Below are 20129 nucleotides of genomic sequence, written 5' to 3'. Positions count from 1 at the left end.
TAACAGGGGACAGGGCTCACGGGGGCACACCCACCAGCATCTCCAGCCACAGCAGGGGCATTCCAGGCTCTCTGTCCTACAGATACCACCTCAGGGACTTGCCAGAGAGAAACTTTGACCCTAGAGTATTAGGTAAAGGAAGTTACCTCCTGAAATAGAGAAAGCTATTGCAGAAAAAATAATTTAGGCTGAAATTAAGTCAAAAGGGAATCTTCTCACTTCTAAAGGAATACCCAAAAATACAGCATTTTCAACTTAAATTTGTATTAACTGTCCCCAAAATCAAGAGGTAAAAACAACCACCTTTAAAGACTTCTTCCTTAAAGAAGTCAAAGGCAAGTAGGCTGGATGTTGATCTGATGGCAAGAACGTTTCAGGTGGAGAATGTGGTACTCTCCAGTTCTTTGGGGGTACCCCTCAAGGTCTACTGTTCTTTTCAGTTCCAGTGAATAGATAATATTTATTCATTCCTCTGAAAAACACAATTTTATAATTTTTATATGTTTCAAAGTTTGGAAGACTACACACCAAACTTACCACTGGTTATCTCCGGGGCATGGGAACCACTTTCACTTTTCACTGTCTATACATCCTTGTTGTTTGAAGACACACAGGTTACCCTTGTAATTTGTGAGAAGATGCACAAAAAAGAATGTTCTTTCTAATGAACTTGATATCGACCCTGATATCAGTTTCCCCACACTAAACCCAGCATATATGGGGTTAAAACCAAAACACTCATTCCCTGCTTACTCTCTGGCTTTCTGGCTCCAGAATCCACTATGCTCCATGGAGACAGACACCGTCAAGGACAAGCACCTGGACTATCTCCTCCCCACAAACAGATACAGACTGGTGGGAAAGCTTCTGACCAGCAAGGTCATGAGCTCCCTCCTCTCTGCAAGTGTCTCAAGGCCAAAGACAGGCTGGTGGGAAAGCTCCGACCAGCAAGGCCATATGCTCCCCCTCCCCTACCTAAGCCCCAAATAAAAACCCTTCCTTTTAGCTTTTCGGGGAGTTTGGGATTTCAGCGTTAGCTGCCCTCTCTCCTTGCTCAGCGCTGTGCAAAAATAAAGTTCCTACTTTCTTTCACCACCCCCGGTGTCAGAGATTGGCTTGCTGCGCAACGGGTGACCGAACTCACTTCAGGTTCAGTAACAAACTCAGCTACTTACCAATGAAAAAGTTGAACCTTTTGGTCAAGATTAAGGGGGAGTGAGGAGTTAGTATTTAATGGGTACAGAGTTTCGGGAAGTTTGGGAAGATGAAAGAGTTCTAGAGATAGATGGTGGTGATGGTGGCATAGCAATGTGAATGTACTTAATGCCACTACACTGCACTCTTAAAAATGGTTAAAATGGTAAATTTTATGCCCACTGTATTTTACCAAAATTTAAAAAAAGATTACGGGAGGATTTAAAAAGTGAATTAGACACTGCTATGAGGCTGGTTAAAATCAAGCACACACAATCAAGGAAAACACATTCAACCATGGGGCATTTTTTAACACACGGAGGTTTTCATAACAAGCCTTCATTTGCTATAAACACCCTGCCTGTTTGTTATTTCAGCATCCCTTTCCTGATCACAAAGAACATCCACACGTTGGCATAGGACATTATTGTTGATTTGGCAGAAATGACTCAATATAGATTGCTAAAATTAAGATAACAAATTAAGCCAAGAATCTAGCTAAAAAGAACAAATTGATTTTCTTTCAACAAATAAATATCAAATACCCACTATGTGCCAGGCTTTAGGGACACAATGGACAATAAAGCAGACAAAATTCTCTACCAGCTCACATTCTAGTAAAGAAAACCTACAAGCTTATTTTAAACTGAGATCGTTACGATGACTAAACAAACAGGGTGAAGTGACAGAGCTCCAGGATAACAGAGCTATTTTAGACATCATAAAAGGACAGGAAGGAGTCCTAAGCCATTTCTCATATTCAGTTTGATGATTTATAATATATTTAAACTACTCATTGTGTAACCTTCCTAGTATCAGCCTCTCTTTCCAACGTGTTTCTTACTCCATAAAGTTTGCTCATAATACTCCACTGGTATTTATGCAGATGTTTCAGAATTATCACAAAGCCATCTGAAGTAGCAGGTTAATGTAGAACACGTAGTAATGTAGCAGTGTAGCAAATGAAAGTTGAGACTTCCTCAAAGCAAATAATGCTCATACTTTGATTCCATAAATAAGTATTGAACACATACTACCCACTAGCCACTGCACTAGACTCTGAAAATAATAAGATACATAAGATACAGTCACACCATCCAGAGCCCCACAGACCGCGGAAATGAACAATTATCATTAGGGTGAACCACATGAAGCCACTGATAGATGTGATGAGGGGACAATGAAAACTTACCATGGGGGAGGGGCACGGGAGAATAGGAGTGAAAGAAAGCTCCCTGGAGAGAAAAAGCAGAGTCTTCCTTTTGGATTATGAAATATTATAGGCATAGAGTAAAATTTGGAGAGCATCCTGACACTCAAGCATCCAACACCCAACCCTGTCAAATCTTGCCACACTTACCCCAGCTTGTTACAGATGAAACTTTACAGATAATGAAAAGATAAGATATTCATTCTCACTAATAAAAAATGCCAATGAAAATAAGATGCCACTTTTCTCTCATCAATTTAGGAAAATATTTTTTAATTGCTTAATATGCAATCTTGGCAAGAGTGTAGGTATTCATACAGAGCTGAAGAGAATAATATTTCACAAGCCATACAACAGTATCAATTTTAAATAAATACCCTATCACCCAGTAATTTAACTTCTACTAATATATCCTACAAAAATACATAGTAGGATGAGTACATAAAGACTTCCCACTCTCTAGCAGAAAAAGGGACTATGTTAAGGATATTCTCTGCAGCTTTGCCAATAACTGGAATATTTTGCAACTAATAAAAATAGTGAATCCGATGTATATGTAGTCACTTGGAAAGAGGTCTACTACATGGTAGGTTTAAAAAAAAAGATGCAGGATTCTGCAGAATCCTTATAGCCCACAAAGCCTAAAATATTTTTATCTGAATTTATTTTAGATTTCTCTGGTCTTATATAGGCTCCCCTAACCGACAGCCTACCATACACACTGTTCTGCTTTTCACTCAATATTTCCTTGTATTGATGTAGCATAATTTAACACACTTTCTAGTGCTAGTTGGCTTATTCCAATGTTTTGTTATTACCAATGAGCATTGCCATAAATCACTTTGATCAGATATACTGAAATTGACATGTACTAGAATAAATTTCTAGAAGTAGAATTGTATGGGTCAAGGAATATATTTCCAAAACCAGCACCAAATATGTACACCTATTTTCTACACCCTTCTCAGCCACATTATCAACAGCTTGATATCCGACGCTTCGATAGATGAAAATTTTTAATTGTACTCTCACATGTAAAGTCTGAGTATCTTTTTACGTTCAAGAGCCATTTGTATATCTTTTTCTGCAGACTGTCTCTATATATCCTTTGTCCATGTCTCTTACTGCTTGGAAGGCACTTTTTATATATTATTAAAGGTAGTTCCCTGAAGTGAGTTGCAAACCTTTTCAGTCTCTTTATGCAGACTTCTATGTAGTCTAATTCACTGATCTCAGGCGTGCCTACTGGGCCTGGTGTCACACTTAGAAAGACTTTTCCACATTTTCTTCTAATACTTACACTCTCTTCTTTATGTTTCAGTTTCTGATCCACTAGAGATTTATTTTGGCATAAGGTTTCTTCTAAACGGCTATCCAATTTACACCGTATCATTTGTTAACAATATTTGAAATGCTATCCTCACCTCACACTAAATTCCCAAATGTATTTGTGTCTACTAACTTATCTACTTTTAAAAAAATTCTTAGCGATCACCAATGCAGCATATAAGTAGGGGATGTGCAAAACTAACCAAATAAGGTCTACAACACAGTTCCATTTATGAAACCAAACATGCATCCGACATTACACATGTACATGAGAATATACAAGTTTTAGAATATGTGCCTATGGCGAGGAAATGCCGGTAAAAAGGAAATAACCAAGCAGACAGAGGCTTGCATAGACCAAGTGTGCTGTGAACTAAGAAATACAACCACCATCTACTCCTGATCAAAAAAGATTCCTCTTTTCCGGATGAGGGTAAGAATTAAGTGAATGAAATCTGTAACAGGAAGAATGTTAAAGGTCCAGGAGACGTTGTGTCCACTTTTGACTCTCATAGTTAGTTCCTTTAATCTCTCTATGCATCAGCACCACACTGTTTTATTTATTGAGGCTTTAGATTGCTTTTAAGCACCTGGTAGGGTTTGCCCTCCTCAGCACTCTTTACTTTGAGAATTTTCTTAAATTTTACATTGCTTAACTTTTTGTCTAAGTCTAAAGGGAAATTTGACTTTCAAAAATAAAAATACAGAGATCATCTATGTATAGATGGTAGGTGAAGCCATGAGACTGGATAAAATCACCAAGAAACAGCATGAGGAGTGAGAACGATGGGCACGGACCCCATGGCAGAGTCTCAGGGAGCACCAAGACTTAGAGTGGGGGCAGAGCGGCAGCCCATGAAGATGAACGTAATTTAAGTAAATGAAGGTTAACAGATTTAAACAAACCAAGAATGAGAAATAGCAGAAGTCCCACAAGGCAACAATCACCAATGCTTAGTGAGTCATAAAACTCCACAGATCACAAGAAAACCTCCCAGTCCTCATAATGAGTCCCTGTTCTCAGTATGAGCTGCACTCACATTCCATCAGGCTCTTCCTGCTTAGTCCCCTGCTAGCTTACACGACAGTGTCTAAGATCATAAATACCTAGAGGATGTGGATCGGATTAATTTTATTTACTCTGTCTGCAATTGACAGAAAAATCCTGGAAAATAGAACGATATTAATGTCCTAGAGAGAACAATATTCAAGACAGAAGGCAGTGGGACCCTAGAAGACTGCTTCACCTCAGGTACTCCCCTCCAGATTTTACAGCACCATCCATCAGATGATTTGTGAGTCCTTCAAGAAGAAAATCAGGAATACCTTAGAGTCAACATGGATTAAGAAGTCATGCCAAATCAACCTCATTTTCCTGAAGCCAAGCAAATGCGGCAGAACAAATCTTCATTTCAGCAAAGCATTTGGCTTAGCTCTGCTGAGGTAGCTGGAAGTGACTTCCACAGCCAGTAAAGGCCCCATCCCAAGCCTTTTATCTGTGGCACTTTTATGGCATATAGAACTTTGCTTTGTATTTGTTATTCACATATACCTTATCACTTATTTATTCTTAGAGTCAGATTCAGGGTCTCCTCATTTTGAATCTATCAAACATCACAAAAGGTCAAATAAAATAGGAAACAAAACACTCTTGAAATGAGATGGAGAAGTGTGAAGTGAGCTTGTATACAAGCAGGTGTACAGCTCAACCGTACTTCAAGGGTGCTGGCTGTATAAACCATTGTCTACCTAGAGCTAGACCCCAGGGCTCTGACCTTAATCACATGCTGGTCAATATTTTGAACAATGATTCTAGTTGAAGCCACAGACGGTGATTTTTTTTTTATGGGCTAAGGGTCTGCTTGGAGACTGTCAATATACTTGGGTAATAATCAGAATAGACTCTTAATGGATTTGAAAGGACTATGAAATAAAAATAGTAAGACGTACACAAACAAATAAAATACTACATTTGTGCTACATATCAAAAAACAAGATCAAAGCTTTGCTCAAAAAGCAGCTCTAAGACATAAAATATTGACCAAATGCAATGTGTGGACCTTCTTTGGATACTAATTCAAACAAACCAAATGCACAAAACATTTGAGACAAATAGAGAAATTTAACATTGACTACAGATTTGAGGACATTGAGGAATTACTGATTTTTTTTACGTGTGACAATGTTATTAGGGTATGTTTTAAAAATAAATTTCTTAGTGTCTACTGACAGATAAATGGATAAGCAAAATGTGGCATACACAAAATAGAATATTATTCAGCCTTAAAAAGGAAGGACATTATACCGGGAGGGGGCAGAGCAAAATGGCGGGGTGAGCTGACCCGGGATTCTCTCCCCTCCAAAATACAACAAAAGATTGGAAGAACTGAATTTCAGAGAATAAACATAATGCCAGCTCGTTAGAGACCTACAATACCAAGAAGGCGGAGATCATAAACCTTGCTTACACCCTCGGAGGCGCTGGAACGGTAGGAGAGAACATTGCTCCGTCTCCTGGAGTCTGCGATCACTGCGGCACGGGTCGGGAAGGAGCGGGGGAGGGGCCGCGCGACCAGGGGATCATCCAGGACTCCTGCCGCTGGTTCAGTGGAGACCCGCTGACGGGGGGAAAGCTTCCGTCCGCAGGGACCCTATAAATCAAGGGCCTTGGGAGACCAGAGAACAGAACTGATCTGAACCCAGACCAGCGCGTGTGAGTAGCAGCCCCTCCCCCCCCCCCCCCCAGCAAAGCCAGTGGGCGCAGCCATCTTGCCCCAAGGCAGAGAGCTCATAACACGCCGCTCTCGACCCCCATCTAGTGGCGACAGGCTGTAACTGCAACTGAATTCTACCACCATGAGAAAAAACCGCTCCTCTACCATCCAGCAATTTATAAAAGCCCCAGACCAGAAGGAAAACAATAAAAACACAGAATTAAGTCCTGAGGACTTGGAAGTAGGTAAACTAAGTGATAATGAATTCAGAGCAGCTATAATCAAAAAACTCAATGAGGCAGAGAGAAAGAGAAACAAGCTGAGTTCTGGAGTTACTTCACAAAAGAGATTGAAATCATAAAGAAGAATCAAACAGAATTACTTGAGATGAAAAACACAATGGACCAGATAAAACAGAATACGGATTCCCTGAATGCCCATGTAGACAACCTAGAGGAGCAAATCAGCATAATCGAGGACAGACAGGCTGAATGGCGCCAGACAGAGGAAGAAAGAGAACTAAGAATTAAAAAAAATGAGGAAAATCTCCAAAAGATAATGGATTCAATGAGGAGTAAGAACATAAGGATCACAGGAATTCCCGAGAATATGGAAAAGGAAAATGGAGCAGAAAGTGTGCTTAATGAAATTATTGAAGAGAACTTCCCAAATCTAGGGATCAACGGAGAAATGTGTGTAGAGGAGGGTTTTAGATCTCCTAGATTTGTCACTGTAAAAAGACCCACCGCAAGGCACATAATAGTAAAGTTGGCAAATAGGAATGATAAGGAAAGAATACTCAGGGAAGTAAGAAAAAAAAAGAGAATAACCTATAAAGGAGCCCCTATCAGACTGTCTGGATTTCTCTACAGAAACCCTACAAGCTAGGAGAGAATGGAGTGATATATTCAAAGCTTTAAAGGATAAAAACCTGCAGCCAAGAATACTCTATCCAGCAAGAATTTCCTTCAGATATGAGGGAGAAATTAAATCTTTTCCAGACAAACAAAAGTTAAGGGAATTTGTAACTAAAAGCCCTCCATTACAAGAAATCAAGAAGGCTCTCATACTTGAAAAAAGAAAAAAGGGAGAAAGGGGACACAATCCACAGACTAGGGAGACTGATGGATAGAACCAGAACAGGATAGCAAATATTCAACTATAGCATTAGGGTAAAAATAAGGAAACTACCAAAAGAAGGACGATCTTAGCACTCTAACTACAAATTAATAAGACGAGTTGGAATAAAAAATGAAAATAATTATTTAGGAGGGGAAGAGCAAAGGGTCTAAATCAGTATTGGTCAAGTAGGTAAGAGACCACCAGAGAATAGACTATATTATACACGAGATTCTAAATACAAACTTCAAGGTAGACAGTAAAATAAAGTACAGAACAGAGTCACAAATCATAGATAAGGAAAAATCTAACAAACCCAGCATAAGAAATTGCAGTATTAAATGGGTAGTCTAAAGCAAACAGGAAAAGAAACACAGGAAAACAAGATAATGAGCGACAGATTGACAGCATTAAGTCCACATGCATCAATAATCACTCTCAATGTGAACGGATTGAACTCTCCAATAAAAAGACACAGAGTGGCAAAATGGATTAAAGAACAAGATCCAACAATTTGTTGCCTCCAGGAAACACACCTCAGCCCCAAGGACAAACACAGACTCAGGGTGAAGGGGTGGAGGACAATACTTCAAGCAAATAGCAAGGAAAAAAAGGCAGGTGTTGCAATTCTCATATCAGACCAAGTGGATTTCAAAATAAGACAGGTAAAGAGAGACACAGAGAGACAATATATAATGATCAAAGGGACACTTCATCAAGAAGAAATAACGCTTATAAATATCTATGCCCCCAGCACAGGAGCACCAAGATTCATAAAGCAACTATTAACAAACCTAAAGGAAGATGTTAAAAACAACACAATAATAGTAGGGGACCTCAACACCCCACTCACATCAATGGACAGATCATCCAGACAGAAAATCAACAAGGAAATAGTGGAGCTGAATGAAAAACTAAAACAATTGGACTTAACAGACATATATAGATCACTCCACCCTGAAGGAGCTGAATACACATTCTTCTCAAGTGCACATGGAACATTCTCTAGGATAGACCATATGTTGGGAAACAAGGCAAGCCTCTACAAATTTAAAAAAATTGAAATAATAACAAGCATCTTCTCAGATCATAGTGCTGTAAAGATAGAAATTAATTACAAGAAAAAAGCTGAGAAAGGCACAAGGATGTGGAGACTAAACAATACGTTATTGAACAAGCAATGGATCATTGAAGAAATTAAGGAAGAAATAAAAAAATACCTGGAGGCAAATTAAAATGATAACATGCCATACCAACTCATATGGGATACAGCAAAAGCTGTATTAAGAGGAAAATTCATCACAATTCAGGCACATCTTAACAAACAAGAAAAATCCCAAATAAGCAATCTTAAACTACACCTAACTGAACTAGAGAAAGAAGAACAAACAAAGCCCAAAGTCAGCAGAAGGAGAGAAATAATAAAAATCAGAGCAGAAATAAATACTATTGAAACAAAAAAGGCAGTAGAAAGGATCAATGAAACAAAGAGCTGGTTCTTTGAGAAGATAAATAAAATTGACAAACCCCTAACCAGACTTACAAAGAAAAACAGAGAGAAAGCTCAAATAAACAAAATCAGAAATAAGCGAGGAGAAATAACAACAGACTCTGCAGAAATACAACAGATTATGAGAGAATACTACGGAAAACTATATGCCAACAGAATGGATAACCTAGAGGAAATGGAGAAATTCCTGGACTCCTACAATCTGCCAAAGCTCACTCAAGAACAGGCAAACAATTTGAACAGACCAATCACAAGGAAAGAGATTGAAACAGCCATCAAAAACATCCGAAAGAATAAAACCCCAGGACCAGATGGCTTTCCTGGGGAATTCTACCAAACTTTCAGAGAGGATTTAATACCTATCCTTTTCAAGCTATTCCAAAAAATTAGGGAGGATGGAACACTTCCTAACACATTCTACAAGGCCAACATCATGCTGACACAAAAACCTGATAAGGACAGCATGAAAAAGGAGAACTACAGGCTAATATCACTGATGAACATAGATGCAAAAATTCTCAACAAAATTTTGGCAACCTGAATTCAGCAATTCATGAAAAGGATCATACATCATGATCAAGTGGGATTCATACCAGGGACACAGGGATGGCTCAACATCCGCAAATCAATCAACGTGATACACCACATCAACAAACTGAGGAATAAAAACCACATGATCATCTCAATAGATGCAGAGAAAGCATTTGACAAGATCCAACAGCCATTTATGATAAAAACTCTGAACAAAATGGGGATAGAAGGGAACTACCTCAACATAATAAAGGCCATATATGACAAACCCACAGCCAGCATCATTCTCAATGGGCAAAAACTGAGCACCATCCCCCTGAGAACAGGAATGAGACAAGGATGCCCTCTATCACCACTCTTATTTAACATAGTTCTGGAGGTCCTGGCCAGAGCAATCAGGCAAGAAAAAGGAATCCAAATAGCGGGGGAAGAAGTGAAATTCTCGCTGTTTGCAGATGACATGATCTTATATATAGAAAACCCCAAAGGATCCATTGGAAAACTTTTAGAAATAATCAACAACTACAGCAAAGTTGCAGGGTATAAAATCAATTTGCATAAATCAGTAGCATTTCTATACTCTAATAACAAACTAACAGAAAAAGAACTCAAGAACACAATACCATTCACAATCGCAACAAAAAGAATAAAATACCTCCGGGTGAATTTAACTAAGGAAGTGAAAGACCTATACAATGAAAATTACAAGGCTTTTCTGAAAGAAATGGGTGACGACATAAAGAGATGGAAAGACATTCCATGCACATGGATTGGAAGAATAAACATAGTTAAAATGTCCATCATACTTAAAGCAATCTACAGATTCAACGCAATCCCAATCAGAATCCCAATGACATTCTTTACAGAAATTGAACGAAGAATCCTAAAATTCATATGGGGCAACAAAAGACCCCGAATTGCTAAAGCCATCCTGAGAAAAAAGAACACAGCGGGAGGCATCACAATCCCTGCCTTCAAAACATACTACAAAGCTACAGTAATCAAAATAGCATGGTACTGGTACAAAAACAGGTGCACAGATCAATGGAACAAAATTGAAAGCCCAGAAATAAAACCACCCATCTATGGACAGCTAATCTTCGACAAAGGAGCTGAGGGCACACAATGGAGAAAAGAAAGTCTCTTCAACAAATGGTGCTGGGAAAACTGGAAAGCCACATGTAAAAGAATGAAAATTGACCACTCTTTTTCACCATTCACCAAAATAAACTCAAAATGGATCAAAGACCTAAAGCTGAGACCTGAAACCATAAGGCTTCTGGAAGAAAATGTAGGCAGTACACTCTTTGACATCAGTATCAAAAGGATCTTTTTGGACACCATGTCTTCTCAGACAAGGGAAACAATAGAAAGAATAAACAAATGGGACTTCATCAGACTAAAGAGCTTCTTCAAGGCAAGGAAAAACAGGATTGAAACAAAAAACAACCCACTAACTGGGAAAAAATATTTGCAAGTAATACATCCGACAGAGGCTTAATATCCATAATATATAAAGAACTCACACAACTCAACAACAAAAAATTAAACAACCCGATTAAAAAATGGGCAGGAGACACGACCAGACATTTCTCTGAAGAAGATATACGGATGGCCAATAGGCACATGAAAAGATGTTCATCATCGCTGATCATCAGGGAAATGCAAATCAAAACTACACTAAGATATCACCTTACACCCATTTGAATGACAAAAATATCTAAAAGTAATAGCAACAAATGTTGGAGAGGTTGTGGAGAAAAATGAAGCCTCATGCACTGCTGGTGGGAATGCAAACTGGTGCAGCCACTATGGAAAACAGTACGGAGAATCCTCAAAAAATCAATAATAGAACTACCACATGATCCAGCTATTCCACTACTGGGTATCTATCCAGAGAGCTTGAAGTCAGCAATTCCAAAAGTCCCATGCATCCCAATGTTCACTGCAGCATTATTTACAATAGCCAAGATGTAAAAGCAACCTAAGTGCCCATCAACAGATGACTTGATAAAGAAGATGTGGTATATATATATACAATGGAATAGTCCTCAGCCGTAAAAACGAACAAAATTGTCCCATTTGCAACAACATGGATGGACCTTGAGGGAATTATGTTAAGTGAAATAAGCCAGATAGAAAAGGACAATCTCTGTATGACTCCACTCATATGAGGAATTTAAACCTGTGGACAAAGAGAACAGATTAGTGGCTACCAGGGGAAAGGGGGCGTGGGGGTGGGCACAAAGGGTGAAGGTTTGCACCTACAAGACGACTGACAGACAATAATATACAACTGAAATTTCACAAGATTGTAACCTATCATTAACTCAAAAAAAGTTAAAAAACGAAAGAAGAAACTACTCATCTGACAGTCCTGTGGTTGCTGTATGTAAGGGGCTCAGGGATGGTAGTCTTGACTGGGAGGGTGGCAGCGGAGTTTATACAGACTGTTGGTGCAAACACCAACTGCCCGTATCAAAGAGCCAGAACGCTCCAGTTGCACTGAACATCCCTGTGCTTTGATGCCTCTGTGCCTTTGAAGATGCTAGTCCTTTTTCCTTCTGTATCTGTCTCCTTCCCAGGCTCATTCACTGCCTTATCCCAGTGGCTGGAACATGGATGTTAAATAATTAACTAGTAAAGAAGTTACCTGTTTTAGGCAGTCAGATTTAGTTTATCTGCAATTTAACAAAATGTATTTTATATTTTAAAATTACGAGCAAGCTTTTCCTAGCTTAAAGAGGGAGCTTGGTAAATCAGGGCCTATGAAGAATGATGATATTAAGGTATTTTCCAGAAGTTACTAGGACTAGGTTAGTTAATGGGTAGTTTAAAAACTACATTTGTATAGTGCTTTACAGAACCTCTCTCAAATTACAGTACTGCAGGTTTTCTGTATTTTAAAACCAATGCATAAAACCCTATATTTATCCCTGTTAAATGTCAACTAGTTGGATTCCGGCCTGTCAAGATCTGTTTAGATTCTAATTTTGTCACTGAACTTTACTATCCCAGCTCTGTGGCATCCTTCTTCAGCCAGCTAAGAGCGATGATAATCTCTCCCCAGCATGGAGGCCGCCAGCAGACCTCAAGCAAGAGAATCAGAAGAAAACGTAGAACAGACTGAAGCAGCAGATTTGGTGAAGCAACAAAGGAAAGAAAAATCAAAGAGAGCAGGGGAAAGCAAAGAAATACTAACAGGATGGGGTGACACGGCTCCAATAACTACTGCCCCGGAAGGATACTGACAAGCAATACTGCCAAATATATGCTGTTACCTGTATATAATCTTAAAAGAAAGATCTTCAGACTGTATTAAGTTACAAAAGCAAAGGGCAGGAGAATATTTACAGTAGGATTCTTTTAACCTTTTTTTGAAAGATATAATGGTTTCGTTAATAGTGGTTTCTTCTGGAGAGAAAGACCCAGAGGTTGAACAGAAAGGCTTTAATCTTCAATTATACTTGCTATCTGGGGCTATGCTCCCCATGTATATGTATTGCTTTAAAAAGATTGCTCCAGAAAGAATTTTGCCCCAGCTACAGAATGCTCAAGAACCTGGTAGAGAGGAACCCTGACTAAGATCCTCCTAGGACTTGATAACTCTTTCAACCCAATAAATTCAAGAAGTATTGGGAATCTTGTGCAGCTTAGGGATTTTGAATATTTAAATGTGTTGTATGGTGATGAATTGTTCTTCCAAAGAGGTCCTATTCAAGTTCATTTAATGTATGTGGTCGCTCACCATGCTACTGTTGTGGGTACTCTCACAAAGGCTCACCCCCCAGACTCCCCAGGTGAGCAAGTGGTTCCTTTCCTTACCTTGTAAATAAGAAAGTGATAAGGCGGATCTACTTCCAAGACAAAGATCATCAGTCTGCCAAGAGGGAAAATTTGACAGCTTACACAAGAACTTAAAAAAGGTTTTACATAGATGTACAATTTTAGAACACAATGAGCCTACCACTGTGTGTCTTAGTATATCAAAAACCATTCCACAAAATAAGATTGCAAAATAAACCAAACATGTGCTGGGCTGTGGATAGTGTTCCCTTTCAGAGTGACACCCTGGCAGCCTCTCCAGGAGACACAGGGGCTCATGAACTGTTTTCAGTCCAAGCTCAATCTACTCCTTAGAGTTGTGCCTTCCCTCCTCACGTGTAAAAGGCTTCCAACATTGACCTCTTTAATTATGAATAATGACTGGTTCAACCTAGCTGCAAGCGAGACTCACTTGGCAAGAAATGCCAAAGTCCCACCCCCACCTCTCAGAGCTTCCGATTGAACGTTTGAGGTGAGCGCCTGGAGAGGTGGTCTTAAACTCCCAGTCCAGACTGATAAACACTGATTCAGACCAGTGACCACCTTGCTGCTATAATTTACAAAGCTCGTAGTTTGCAGACTCTGTGTCTGTTAAGGACATCACCTCAGAGATATGCTACATAACCACAATCTTGAGGGAACACGTTTATATGTTCTCTGTGTATGGAGCTGTACTACATTTCAAAACTCTGACAAACTAGCTGCTGCTTTTTGATACAGCTGGGAGAAAATTACCTAGGGCTCATAACAGAATTTCTGTGCCAGTGAATGCTTCAGCCATTCCTCTTCTGAATCAAGGTGTCATCAATTCTTAGCCCTTTAGCTTTTTTCCATTCTCAGGTATCACGAACAACCACCACCTTCAAACTCAGATATCTGAATCTGAAAATAGTTCAAATAGTACGTGTAATACAAGAAAAATATTTCTGCAGAACCAGTTCTCCTCTCAAAACCAGGGTGACAAGATAAATAAAACTAAATAAAGCACTACAATCTTAAGCTGAAGTGGAAGGGATGCTTTATTACAATGCACTATACATAAAAGCACAGCTTGTGTTCTAGGTGCACTCCTGAAAAGTTGATTTCTTTTTTCCCCACTGACCACTATAAAACTGCTGTTTTTCCTCTGGGGGAAATCTGGTCCGAGAATTTTCATATGAAACAAACCAGAGTGAAAAAACAAAAAATTAATATTCCTACCATTAGATTCACAATTGTAAAGTGTCTAGGATTATTTTTCTATGCATGGCACAGAAACCAAGATCTACAGGAAAAACTAAGTTTAAAGGAATAGAACTGATATTTTATCATTCACTGTCTATATTCTCTCCTTCCTCATGGTGTACAACTGGAGAAGTGATTTCCACTTGCTTTTCTTAAGGAACTTTTGGTTTGGGGGAGTGAACAGGTGGACAGAGGTGAGGCAGAAACAAAGCAAAGTCAGTGAGACAAGCCAGAGCACTCTTAATAAAGCAGACTTACGGTAACCGGTCACAGGTGAGCAGTCTGGTAGGCCTGGAAAAGCCTACAAACCTTGTCACTAGACAATCTACATTATAACTAATCAGTCACTGATCACACAAACATTTTATTATGAAAGTGGTTTCATTCCTTTAAAGATCTGAGGGCCTATTATGTATCAGGCAGTGGGAGTAGATCCTGAACTCGAGCTTGTGGTCCAGGAAGGAAAATGAATAAGATCATGGGATGGGGGCCATCATTAAGGGAAGCATCAAAGGCCATGAGGGCACAGAGGAAGGGCTCCTAACTCTGATAAGTCAGGGACAGCTTTCAGAGAGAGTGTCACTTAAGCAGATACCAGAAGACTAAGCAGTGCTTGGTCGGTGAGGGGAAGAATGTGTTCTGGAAAGGGGCAACAGCATGTGCAAAAGCCCAGGGGAAAGAGTGTCAGGCTCCAGAGAAGGTCCTGGAGAGCAAGAAGGGGAGTGCAAGATTGCTGAGCAGATGCTGGATCAAGCAGGACTTTACAGGGCACTTAGGAGTTGGGCATTTTCATTCTGGAGGCAACAAGAAACCATTCACTCACAGCCTTTAAGCAGATGTTTATCCTCTGAGAAGACCTCTTTGCCTGTGTGCTAGAGAATGGATCACAGGAAGGCAAGACTGGAAGCAGACAACCAAAGACAAAGTAAGTGCAGTCGTCTAAGTGAGGAATGTTGGCATAGTCCAGGGCAGTGCTCGTCATCAGGAGAATGGCAGAATAATGCCAAAAATAAATAGAAGGAAGACCCAACAAGATAAGGAGGACTCTGGAATGTCTCCTAGGTTCCTGGCTGGAAACTGAAGAAGATACACATTTGGGGAGAAAGAGGAACCCTATTTCTGAATACAATTTGTCTGAGGAACCCACGGATCATCCAACAGCCTTCTCCAACACACATCTGTCTTAATGGCGATAACCGCTGACAGGAACGCAGCGCGTGATTATGTACCAGACACTGTGAGACACTTTACATTTATCACATTTATTAACTCAAATCCTTATAATAACTCTATGAGGTAAGAACTATATTTATCTCTATTTTATAGATGTAGAGATAGAGGCACAAAAAGGTTATAAAAGTTGCCCAAATTTGCATGCAGTAAGTGCCTGAGTCCAGATTCAAACCCTTCCATTTGGCCTCCATCTGTGCTCTTGCCTCTCCTACACACATCTCTGAGGCTCAGCAAGAATATGCAGCCTGCCTGGGAACACTGAGCATGTGCAGATGTACACTGAATGAAAAGACAAAGGGGTTCACGACAGACCCCAGGCTCACGCATAAGAGGAGCCCACAAAGGAAACAGGTGCAGGCAGAGAGGAAGCCCGGGAGACTGTGGCATAATGAAAGCAGCAGGGCAGTAAAGCGCAGCATCAAATGCAGCTGGAAAGTCAAGGGAGATGTTGGTGATGCTGAGGGTTTGAGTTTATTTTTTATAGTGGGGTTGGCAAACTACAGCCTGTTTTTGTATGGCCCAACTAAAAATGGGTTTTACATTTTTTAGCAGGTTAAAAAAAGAGAATATGCAACAAGAGACAAGATGTGGCCCTCAAAGCCTAACATACATCCTATCTGGTCCTTAACAAAAGAGTTTGCACGATGACTTGTGACCTTGTCAAGAAGAGATGGAGGGGAACAGTGGGGACAAAAGCCAGATAAGATTATTGAGGAACATAAGGGAAGTGATGAAAGGATAAGGCAATTCTTTCACGACATGTGGCTGTGAGCTAAGAGGTTCAAGGGTCAGGAGAGAGGAAGAGTTTCTTTGTAAATATGGAAGATATGAGCATGGTTGACACAAATAGGAAGAAGCCACCAAGAGGGAATGGATAAAAAGATGGGAAAAAGAAGATGCTACTGAGCAAGGCCCAGTTAAAGGGAAGAAGGATGCAAGATGGACACAGACAAGAGAAAGAGCCTCACTTTTGAGGTAAAAGGAAGTCAGGCAACCGCAGACAAGTTTGTAAGGCTGCAGGCATGACGCTGAGGAACATGCCAGTTTCCGGAGTCTGTTTCTCCAATCATCAGCTGGCAGCCTGGGGGAGTAGCAGATCAGGGATTTAAGGAACAGATGGAGGTTTCGAAATATCTGCAGTGAAGGGAGAGTGTGCACAAGAGAGAAACAAGGAGTACAGAGTAGCCTCAACACCCAGTTAATGCTACAGAACACAAACCACAGAGTTCCATTCACAAGGCCTGTGTGTGACAAGCCACAAGTGTTTTCCAGATAGAATATATCCCTTCAAGACATTATGAACTTCAACGGGAATTTAAAATGCCTTACTACTTCCCAGGCTTTTAAAGAGAACATATTTAGATAGCAGGTAACGCACAGCCTTTGCAGTCAAACACCTGGGTTAGAACCTACCAAGCTCTGTCACATACTAGCTGTGTAATTTCACCTGGATTATTCAACCTCTCTGCGCCCCAGTTATCATGAGGATTAAATTAATTGAGATTTACAACATAAACAGTATAGTGATTGGCAAGAGAAATGGCTGAATAAATAACTATATTATGATATAATTATCAGCAGTAGTAGTGTTCTGCCTTTTCCCATTACTGGCAACCAGCCCAGTTTAGCGGCGGAATGGAGCCCAGGCAGGAGATGGGTGTTCAGGAGACTTCCACCACACAACCCCAGCTGTGTCACCAACCAAGTGGCCGTGGCAGGACGCTCTCGGTATCCAGTTTCCAATCTGCAGAATGGGAGGATTTGAAGGGTCACTCTCTGACTCCCAGGGCCTTTCTCATTTGGATACAGTTAAACGAGCTCTGTGTTGCGGCAACATGACCTTTCAATGCACCGCATTCCTTGCTATACAGCTGTGTAGTCAAATACCCGAGTCTGCAGCCCGCTTACTCGCTGAACGACTGAAGACGCGTCACTTGTGTGACATCTTTGTGCCTCGGTCCCATCATGTGTCATGTGGGAAAGTCATGTGTGTCTTATAGGACTGTGATGACCTAACATAAAGCACTTAGGACAGAGTCGGCGGCTTCTGTCCATCCAGCCCCATCTCCTCTCCCGTGAATGAGAGTCCTACCGGCCTTCTCGGGTGCGGCCCGTGCCGATGCGAGGCGAGCCCTGCGCACGGCGCCTGTACTGAACTCCTCTTCACACACAGGAGGCCAATCTCTACTGCCCCGAGGCAAACAAACCGGAACCTCCCTAAAAAGCTAAACTTTGGGGTGTCACTGTATTGAAAGGCTCTTTTAAAGCACGCCGCGATGCGTTTGCCTCTTGGGTCGCACAACTCGAAGCTCCTTCCCCGAGGCCCGCACTGAGCGGCGGCCGCAAGGCAGGTGCTAGAGCGGCGACTCCGAGGGGGCTTCTGGCTGGCCGGCTCTCCGAGGGCTCCAGGGCACGCCGGCAGCCGTCGGTCCCGGACCCTCGACGCAGCCCCGTGGCGGTGCGGGCCGCCGAGAAGGGCTCTCCGGCTATGACCTCCCGGCGCCGACTGTCGGGGCCGGATAACGGATTTCGGCCACAGCACAGCTGGTGGGGCCGCACGTGCGGCCCCGCGCCTCCCGCTGCACCAGCCGGCGCTCCGACGCCACCCTCCTGCCCCTGCCCTGCCCTGCCCACTGGGGTCGGGGTCGTGGGCCGCTGGCCGCCCCAGCAGGGTTCCCCGGGAAGTGGGGAAGCGGCGGACAGGACGGAGCGCGCGGGTCGCCTAAGGGCCTGCCTGCCTGGGCCTCGGCGCCCGGGCCTCACCTGGAAGTGCTGCTGGAAGCCGATGGGGAGGATCCGCGCCACGGCCGGCGCGGGCCAAGGCAGAGACGGATGCGGCGGGTCCCTGAGGCGACGGGTGCCTGAGGCAGGCACGCAGGCGGGGCACCGGCGGCGGCCGCGCAGGCGCACCGCTGACGGCCGCGTCCCGCACGCGCTCCCCTCCGCGAAGATCCTGCGCGGGATCCCTCCGCCCACCGCCTGAGGGTCCGCGAAAAGTAGTCCGCGCGTAGCCGCACTCCCGGCCCCCTCCAGCCCCTGCCGGGGGGTGCGCACGTGCGCGGCGCCGCCGGAGCAGGTGTGCGCGGGAAGGTGGAGCCGGGCGCTGGCCGCAGGGGCTACGCTCGGGCAGGTGGCGCGGCGCGCTGACGAGGCGTGGGCCGCCCTCAGCCGGTGCCCGGGGGGGCGCTTTTCGGGGGAAGTCAACCGAGTTCCTGGACTGCCGTTGCCGGGAGCCTTTCGTGAGTACGGGGTGGGCGGCAGGGGAAGTCCTTCCTCGGCCTCTGGACGGCTGAGTTCAGGGACGCGTTTTAAGTCAGGTGCTCGCGAGCGTCCTTTGTGAAGAGCACGGCTGGCAGCAGGTGGCCAACCGCAGGCCAGTGAGGGTCCCCTGGATTGCCTCTGCTCCCACGATAGTACTCGCTGGTCCGGACTAGAGTCCACAGCGGGCTTGCGCAGCGGTCGGCCGTTTCCCGAGGCACCGTTTGAAGAGGCGTTTTGCACGCAGGTGGCTCAGCGGCATCAAAGATGGTGGTGAGGGAGCGAGGCCTCCGGCTCGGCGTCCCGCTCCCACGGCGGGACCCGCGTCCTCCCCTTGCTTCACCTTGCCCGCTGGTGATGTTCAGAAGTGGTGGCCCGCTGGGACTAACAGAGTGGTGCGCAGTTGTTTGCACACCAGCTTCACAACTTAGGAGCCAATGACGTGGTAAAGAAGAGAACAGGCTGTTCACTACCAACTTCACTCTCTTTCCCACTGTTAGCCGAGGCCTCTGCAGACTGCCCTTTCAGCCTCGGTGGCCTCATCACCTAACAGGAGAGCCGAGTTTTGCTTTAATACTACGTTTCCCAAGTCTCTCTGTTTTGACAATAATGTCTATGACCCCAAGTACCCTTTACCCCAAATATCATAAAAATCCTTTAGTATTAAGGGTATCATTCCCTAAATCACCATCCTCCCCCCACCCCAGGGCTTTTTTGAGTCAAAACTAAACATTTACACCTTAGGAGAAATTATTTTAAGAAAATTGTGGTTAAGCAGAATGATAGACTTGTTAATAAGTCAGGACCTCGTCTGGTGTCTACGCCTGTAAAGGAACTAAACGTTCTGACTTGAAAAGGATTCCAATATTCTCACCGCTGTGGGTAATGGCCCAAGTAATCCTGAAAAAAACTTTCAACCCTTTGTGCTGATTTCTTATCTTCACAATAGAAATGATGAGATCCCCCAACTCAATAAGACCAA

At 42.6% G+C, this 20129-nt stretch overlaps 1 protein-coding gene across 4 annotated transcripts in view; it reads right to left on the bottom strand.

Moving 5' to 3' along the window:
• Nucleotides 1-18830, bottom strand: part of CLTCL1 (clathrin heavy chain like 1) — an 85427-nt gene extending 66597 nt beyond the window's left edge. For 3 of the 4 annotated variants that reach the window (XR_011441665.1, XR_011441667.1, XR_011441668.1), the window contains exon 1: nt 18653-18830. The gene's annotated coding sequence lies outside the window, so the exon portion shown is untranslated. Of the gene's footprint in view, nt 1-6201; nt 6442-18652 lie in introns of those variants that run through there. The other variant, XR_011441666.1, reaches the window with a different exon arrangement.
• Nucleotides 18831-20129: the final 1299 nt, after the last annotated feature.

Source organism: Equus caballus, chromosome 8, assembly GCF_041296265.1.
Source record: "Equus caballus isolate H_3958 breed thoroughbred chromosome 8, TB-T2T, whole genome shotgun sequence".
Classification (NCBI taxonomy): Eukaryota; Metazoa; Chordata; class Mammalia; order Perissodactyla; family Equidae; genus Equus; species Equus caballus.
Note: the sequence above shows the minus strand (reverse complement) of the source record. Positions and strands in the feature narration are given on the sequence as shown.